Raw genomic sequence first — 8,296 nt, 5'->3', positions numbered from 1 at the left:
ATATATAATTAGGCTATACCCTAAATCCTATGAGAGACCCAAAGGCATACATAGACACATGAGAAGACAGGCCATAGGAAGATGGAGGCAGACACTAGAATTATGTGGTCACAACCTAGAAATATCAGGACCAGTGCACCAGAATCAGGAAGAGACAAGGAAGGATTCTCCCTGGAGCCTTGGGAAGGAGTATGGACCTGCTGAAACCTAGATTTTAGACATTAGGCCTTCAGAACTTAGGAAAAAACTATTTTCACTATTTTAAGTCACCACATTTGTGAGAGCCCTGGGACCTTAGTACAATACATAATTTTGGAAAGAAATAATTTTTTCTTCTTTCTAAATTGGGTAGTAGCCTAAAATAAGTGGGAACATGGACCATGGAGTCAACTCTCTAATTCAAGTATAGCTTACACTGTTTATACCTCAAACTGGGGGAAATCAGTAAGAGTCCTGAAGCATCCTCCTCAGACACACAACAACCCAAAGAAAATTTTAATATATATATAATATATATGTGTGTGTGTGTGTGTGTGTGTGTGTGTGTGTGTGTGTGTGTTCAGTCAAGTAATCTAACCAAAACTATACACTGTTTAACATGCATCCCTGGCCAATAAATAATTCAAGCCAAGAAAACAAGGAGACAATACAATATTCAGCCCTCAGAGAGTCCTGTGGTGTGAGGTGATTGCAGTTATCGTTAGCATTATGAGTTATAAGGTCTCAATTACAGTGGCAAAAAATTAAACATGAGTTTATCATGTACATACTACATCAAATTAATTTGACTATTCACCAGTAAAATAAAGAAATAGTACACTGAGCATGTAATCAATGCCATAATGTCTATAAAAGGAGTAGGCTTTAGGGATGGCATACAAATGGTCAAAAACTAAATTCCAGCTTGAGATAAAAACAGTCTGAAGAACAGAAGAAAAGCCTTCTCTTGTCTTAGGGCTATGCTCTGGAAGCACTGGGCAGAATACATACACATACTTAAGAACATGCCTAACAAAATAAGATGACAGAGGACTGAGATGTAAGGAAATGGATTAAGTCGTGGATTAAAATGTCTAAAGATAATTAGTACCAACACGGAGCTAGCAAAGTTCAGAGATGACATCCCTGAAAGCCCATTACTGGGATAGAAGAAATTTGAGCTTTCCTGATGAATTCCGGTGAAAGAGATGAATGCGATTGCTAATGAAGTTAACCCTTAGATCGCAAACAATGATGCAGCCCCTGAAGCTGAAAACCCTTCAAAGGAGCAGCTGACAACAAAAACAAGATGGAAAATGTCCTCAAAATGAAGACAAAGTTGGATTCTTTTATCCAAAACTGAAGTGCACATTCCAGTAAGAGTTCATATCGAATACTCAGGACCAACTTTACACTAATTAAGCATTTGAACATCGATAAAAGCGAAGGAAGAAATTTGAGTGGAGAAAAAGAAAAATAAGCTTTGGCTTTCCACAGAAGCCCGTGGAATCTGCTGATTCTGTGACTTTTGCTTTCTGTTCCTCCCTGCTGTTTTCACGGAAGGAGCAAGCCCGGAAGAGAAAAAGGAGCTCCAGAAGGAGCTACTTCTTTGAAGTGAATTTCTTACCTCCTCTACTTTTAACTTGGGGACCCTGATGTGTAACATCTTTTGTAGGCCTCAAAAATCTTACCATTGCAGCCACTTTTGAAAATTCCTTGTGACAAGAAAATAACAAGGAGGTGACTGCAACTTAAATTGAGGACATGTAAAAATAGGAAAAAAGTCTCCAGGATTCACAGGCAAGACAAAAGAGAGGATGGTGGAAAAAGTTTATTACCTGCCTTGAATAAAACAGAATGCCACTGGCTGTCAGAATCCAGGACTCCTCATGAGTAACCTGAACAAATCAAAGTACAAAGGGAGAAGTTGGGAGTGGTGTCAGATAATAAATAAAATGTCTATATCAACACCCTCTCAGTGAACTGGGGGGAGGTAAGCTGAACCCTGCCTGGGTAGTGAAATATTTACAGGTTTCCAGTTATTTTAGAACTTACTATTTTAGATCTGCTATCAAATAAATAATTAACAAACATACAGAAAAACAGAGAAATGAACTGGGGCAACTTTCTCTTCCAAGCTCATTTACATACCACAAAAGGTCAGGTTGTTATAACTTAATATTAATAGTCATTTCCCAACTAGAGAAACAAGATCCATGCAATTAGTAAGTGCATAATCTTGCATTCGACTGTGAGTCTAAATAGCAGCACGACAATCGCATCTCAGATACTTGCTTGTTTAGTTTCCTAATAACACATCTCAACTTTCTTCTGAATGAGAGTATTAACCAGTATCCCAACTCCATCATGTGGATTAAACTAGCTTTGCCTTTATAATGTTCAGGCAACATACTGACTTCTCAAATTCACAGGAAGTGCCCAGAAATGAGGGGCACTCAAATTATATCAAGAGAAATAACAGCAAAAAGTAGGAAACCAAACAAAGAGGTAATAAAGTAAGCTGCCGGGTTCCAAAATATCAGTGGAAGTCAGCCTGGAGGCTGCTTGTGTTGATGGAGACAGAAGCAGAGCCCCTATAGGAAAAGACCACAGAACTTCCAAACAGAATGATGCTCTGGTGGTCACCCTCAAAATTCCCAAAGAGAAAGAGGGGGAGTGCAGACTCTCAGACCATCCTAAGGAAGAGGGAAAGGAGTCTTGGAGAGAGTCCTTTCTTGGAGAAAAGAGGGAAAGAAGAGGCAAAGAGACTTGGAGTCACTTGAGACAGAAGGTAATGTGGTATAGCTGAGGTTGTATAGCAGCAAAGAATGGGAAATTTTGAGTTGAGTAGGTGCTACCTCAGGAAGAAAAACTGCAAGAAGATGACTCCTGAAGAAAGCAAACACCTTGAGAACAACAGATGTGCTTAGAATCCTCAGGAAAGGAAATGTTGCAGGCAAGATGGCTCCACGGGTAAAGGTGCCTGAAGCCAGGCCAAAGGACCTGAGTCTATCCCCAGAATCCACATGAGGGAACCAACTCCCAAAAGTTGTGTTCTGAACTTCATACATGTAAACCTTGGTATACATGTGTGTATGTTCACACACACACAAGAAAAATAAATAAAAGTGTAAAATTGAAAGGAAAATGAATGAAACTAGGAAAAATGGAGCCTAGGTATAATTGGTACTCAGCCATCTGTTCCTGCAGTCCTATCTGGAATTCAGGCAAGACAAAAGAATGATGAAAAGAAGATGCAGGGGGCTGGACACATGGTCAGTGGTTAAGAGCACTGGCTGCTTGCAGAGGGCCTGGGTTCAATTCCTAGCACCCACATGAAGGCCAATAACTGTCTGTAACTCCAGTTCCAGGGGATCCAATGTCTTCTTCTGACCTGTGTAGGCATTGTACAACATGGGTGCACTTACACGCAGGCAAAACATTTACACACAAAAATATAAACAATTTTTTTAAAAAAATGCAAACAGCCCTTCTATGACAGTTTGCAGAACTGTGTCAGACCCTCAATACAAAAGCACAAGTTTGTGCAAGAATTAGAAATGTAATCTATGAAGCCCACTAGGATATAAAGTTGTTCGGCATATAAAATAAAAGGCTAAATTCAGTGAGGAAACTGGTTTTGGAAGCCTAGGTCTCTTCACATTCAGAAACACCAAGTCTAAGAACAGAAGACATAAATTAGAAGATCTACTTACAGATGTGTAATCCCCGCCTTCCTTTCCAGTGTGAAAGGCAATTCCCTTCTTTCATTTAATTGCAATACCATGAAATATTGCAGCAGCATTAGAAGCTAAACCTAAATATTTGATACCCTTAGTCATTTTTGATTACTTGCAATCCTAAAATTAAAGCACATTTAGATAAGCATCATAGGATAATTAAAGTATTTAAGAATTTAGAATTCTGTTGGAAGTAATAACAATAACAATAGCTTTTATTTTTTCTTTTAAAATCCAGGAACTGATTTAGATAACAAAAGTTTTCTGATTACTATCATAGAGACTCAGGGAGCCCAGGAGCCTAGGGCCTGCTTGATTCAGAACTCCTTTTCCGGATCCCGGCTCCCTGAAGACATCTCATGCACACACATTACACTGCAGACATTTCATCCACACACAAGCAAAGCTAGAAAAAAGAAAAATGTTGGCTTTACCAACTCCTCTTGCTAAGAAAAGAAGCTTACTTCCCAGAATCCCCAGCAAATCAACTTTTGTATGTCAATGGTTCACCTGGATTAAGTTCCCATTCTGCTCCTCAGCCTAGCATCCCTGAACTCCCTAACTGTATTCTCCTGAAAGCCCTATTTTAATACATCACTTGCTCCTGAATCTTTGACTCCACAGCTGCTTGTACTGAATCCTCCCTCTGATACAAAGGAATGTACTGAAATCCCAGGTAAGTGATCCTTGAAATCTCTAGGCTGTTTTCTCTACCCTGCCTCCCACCTGAGCAGGGCCAGCACTTCCTGTTGTGAACCAGATGTACCTTGGCTTATCAGCCCTGGTGCTTTCTCTGTTACCCACCCACCCAGCCAGACTTGGAATTCTTCACTGTGTCCTCGGAAAACATCATTCCACAATGAACTGCAGTAAGGAACATAGCTAAGATTCCTGTTGACTGACTGCCTCAATTGAAACCTGATTCTTTCCCTGAAAGCACTGTTTCCCCCTCTCCTTTTTCTTAATTGGAGCTGCTCTTTTCCCCATGTTCCCTTCCACATTAGAATCTAGAAATAAACCTGACAATCTCCTATGCTGGTGTTCTTTCCAGATCATAGAGTATACAACCTGAGGGCACCCACATCTCAGTCAGAATCTTCGATTCTTCTGAAGTGACCATCACTCCTAAAGGAGCTTAGCTAAGGTGCAGCAATGGTTTTTAAGCCATAAGTCATGTGGTTGGGTTCAGATAGTCTTTATTACTAGAGCCGAAATATTTTTTAATGGATACCTCCTTTATGGACATTTGCCTTGACGTTTTTCTTTTTCTGTCATCTATTACATCTTGCCCAGCAAGTCTAAAACTATGAGGGAACAAAAAATCAAGAATTCTACTTCCTTTACACTTGGCCTAGATTTTTTACAAGATGGGTCCCTTTCCTTATCACCTGGAAATTTCTGTACTATCCCAGAAATCTCAAACTCAGAACATCATATCTGATGTACCCTTAGCATTTTAATGTTCATCCTATACCTTCCTTCCCACCACACTTGAAATCTTAAGATTTCCAAGCTCAGACTCTGTCCATTGTTCCAATTTTCACTTAGGCTATTATGACTCCTAGAACTTTTATAAAAATGATTTCTCTTTTTGTGCTTATTCTTAAAAATTAAACTTATTAGCAAGTTGATTACAACTCTAGAGCTGCTAGCTTAGTGTACATGTAATTATATTAGTAATATAAATTTTGAATAAATCTCTCAGAGCAATATTCAGTAATTAAATGTGATTGCTTTAGAAGTGATGTTAAACCTTATTGCTCTATAAATGGAAACCTTACCAAAGTCAAACGCAGTGTCATAGACTTTGAACAACTGGGTGTGTGCTCTAGTGATTATAGCTACAGCAAAGAGTGGGAAAGGCAAAAAGGAAAGTCAAAGGAGGTTTTCTTCAGATGGAGTTCTCTACGATGCCTCTAATCTGGATGAAATTTGACTTTTTTTTTAAAAAAGGACCCCATTTGTAATATAGTCAGAACCTGAGTGGCATGAAGCAAACACCTGAAATGACAGTTTTAAAATGAAAACCTTCTAAGCATTCACTGGCCTGTCTCCACTTAGTGTCTTAACATCTTACCTCTTGGGGATTCAGATCTTGAACTCCAAGTGGCTGTAAGGAATGATGTGGGATTATAGACTTTAAGATCAAGGGCTAAGGAAGAATAGCATCAATTCTCAGAACTTAAAGGGGCCTCTGAAATGACACTTAATAATTTTTGCAGAGAAAAATTATGAAAAAAAGCTATCATGAGAAGGCCCACCTGTTAGTCACATTCTAGTCTCTGCAACTTTTGCACAACTAGCACCATAACTCAATACCAGTAAAAAATGTCCACATGATAGGAAGATAGAATTTATTGGAAAGAACTGGAGCTAAAGAAAACCAGAAGAGCAGGATGTTTAAGAGGTCAAAAGCTTGTCGCTCCTTTGACGTGGAATGGGCTTGGACCTTGGTTTTTGTTTTGTTTTAGTTTTAATGGCGGTTGGAGTCAGCCTAGAGTGTGAATACCTAATACCTGAAAGAACAGAAGACACAGGATTTTCCTTGAGTCCATTTTTCCCAGGACTTAGTAGTCAAGAGGTAACAACTTTGTAGCTCCTTAGAGATAGGAAAGTCATGATGTTGGAAAAGGGAAAGGTTTTCATGTTTACAGTAGGAAGCCAGTTATACCGATTTCCTTCAGAAGCTTAAAGAAGGCATGGTTTCAAATCTGTTCAAACAAAATGTCCACTCTTAGACAAGCATGGTGACTCACAGTTGATTTGACAGCCTCAGAAGGAAAATCCTCCCTGAATGTCTACTTTTATGGCACACACCTGATTCTTGGTCAAAAGAAGGAGGAGCCACAGGAGTCGTGTCCTTAATGTTTAACAAAACATTAAGATAAATATGATTTCTTCCAGGGATCAGGGGGGAAAATGAACTCAGGGATTGATTCCTTCCCCAGTGCAGGCCAAGATCAAACAAGAGCAGGCAGAACCTTATTCACAGACTTGGCTCAAAGAACGACCAAACTTTTAAGGTACTTGGTAATATGATATAGGAGCTAACTTATCTTTTACATCTATATGGTAAAATATATACATAATAACCAATATGTACTGAACAATCTTTACAAACTAGGTACCTTGCTAAGCATTTTAAGATATTTCTTTAATTCTTCACAGCAAACCCAGACATTCCTGTCATTTTACAGATTAAGAAACTAAGACTCAGAGGACACCACACAGCTAGTTAATGATAAAGCAGGCTTCGTACCAAGGACCGTTTGCTGCTGGAGACTGTGACCTTGATGTCTACACCTAATTGTATTTTTCTACTAGAATATGCTTCTAAATGTAGTACCTAGAACCCATTTACTGTTTGGGGCAGAGATAGTTTCCATCAAGTTTCTTGGAAATGAGGAAACTCATTTTTTTTTTATCAGACATCAGCAGAACAAAAGAACCCCACTAAATTATCTAGTAATATTTTTTCTATTATTCCAAGTCCCAAACAATAAAAACCTAGTAAGAATTAAATCTGAACTTTTAAAATAATTTCTTGGATGTTAAACATAAAATAAACTTAATGACTTTCCCTTGAAATGGTGGAAGTACCTATAGGAGACTTGGAAGTTTCTTGTTTTCAAATTCAAAGATCACTTGGTTCTTTTGCTAGAAAAATCATTGCTGTGTTCTTCCCTGCAGCCCAGCCTTCCCACAGCCACTACAGTGGTGAGCATTGCTTCCCTGGGGTAGCTGCCAAGCCTCTAGAGTGTGACTAGATAAGTAAAAAATACATCCACAGAGATTAAAAGTCCCTCAATACTTTTAAAACAAACATTTTTCAACTCTCCCCTGCTTGCCTTTTAGAACATTAGGGCTTCCTCTTCTCTTTGTTAAGTTCTTCTATTTTAAATACATCAGTGACTTCCTTCAATTCAACATTTTATTAAGTATTTCATTTGTACACATGTGCTTTACATATTTGCACTAAAGTGATTTAAATGGCCTTTTTTTCTAACATAAAAGTAACATGTCAAGTTAAAACAATACACATTTTGCACAACACGGGTATACTTACACACATGCAGGTAATACACCCATACACAGAAAATAAAATAAAAAATACTAATAAATAGAATACTTTAAAAAAATACACATTTGATTCAATCATGTCCAACTTCAAGCTCTAAGTATAAACAACTTAGAAAGCAATCCTTACCTTGCTTAGAAATCCATATCTTCTATTCATATGATAAATAACCTACAAGGAAGCCCTGGATTCAGATGTGATGAAGAGCATGGATGAATGTAGTGAGTTTGTCTAAGAATGAAGTGTAGAGTATGTTTATTTATCTATACCAAATCGAAGAAACCCAATAGCACCTTCCTTGAAATCAAGCCCCACCTAGCTCTGTGTCATCTAGACTTGGAATCAAAGGTAAAGTTTCAAATGGTAATTATGGCACAGCGACCTTAAAGTCCAGCAGACCTGTACTCAGGTCATGCTGTGTGTGCCAGTAGTCAGCATCAGATTAACACAGCCTCCTGGGGTGGGCTGCTTTAAACACTTCAAGTTCATAGGAAACCTA

General features: G+C 38.5%; 1 protein-coding gene across 1 annotated transcript in view; it reads right to left on the bottom strand.

Annotated features, from left to right (window-relative positions):
- Hhla2 (HERV-H LTR-associating 2) overlaps positions 1-8,027 on the bottom strand; it is a 97,411-nt gene extending 89,384 nt beyond the window's left edge. The window contains exon 1 of the mRNA XM_017800206.2: positions 7,927-8,027. The gene's annotated coding sequence lies outside the window, so the exon portion shown is untranslated. The remainder of the gene's footprint in view (positions 1-7,926) is intronic.
- Between the last annotated feature and the right edge of the window lie 269 nt (positions 8,028-8,296).

The sequence above is a fragment of the Nannospalax galili genome, unplaced genomic scaffold (genome assembly GCF_000622305.1).
Source record: "Nannospalax galili isolate Female #2095 unplaced genomic scaffold, S.galili_v1.0 scaffold261, whole genome shotgun sequence".
In the NCBI taxonomy this organism is placed as follows: domain Eukaryota; kingdom Metazoa; phylum Chordata; class Mammalia; order Rodentia; family Spalacidae; genus Nannospalax; species Nannospalax galili.
This window is presented reverse-complemented; position numbering and strand designations above follow the sequence as displayed.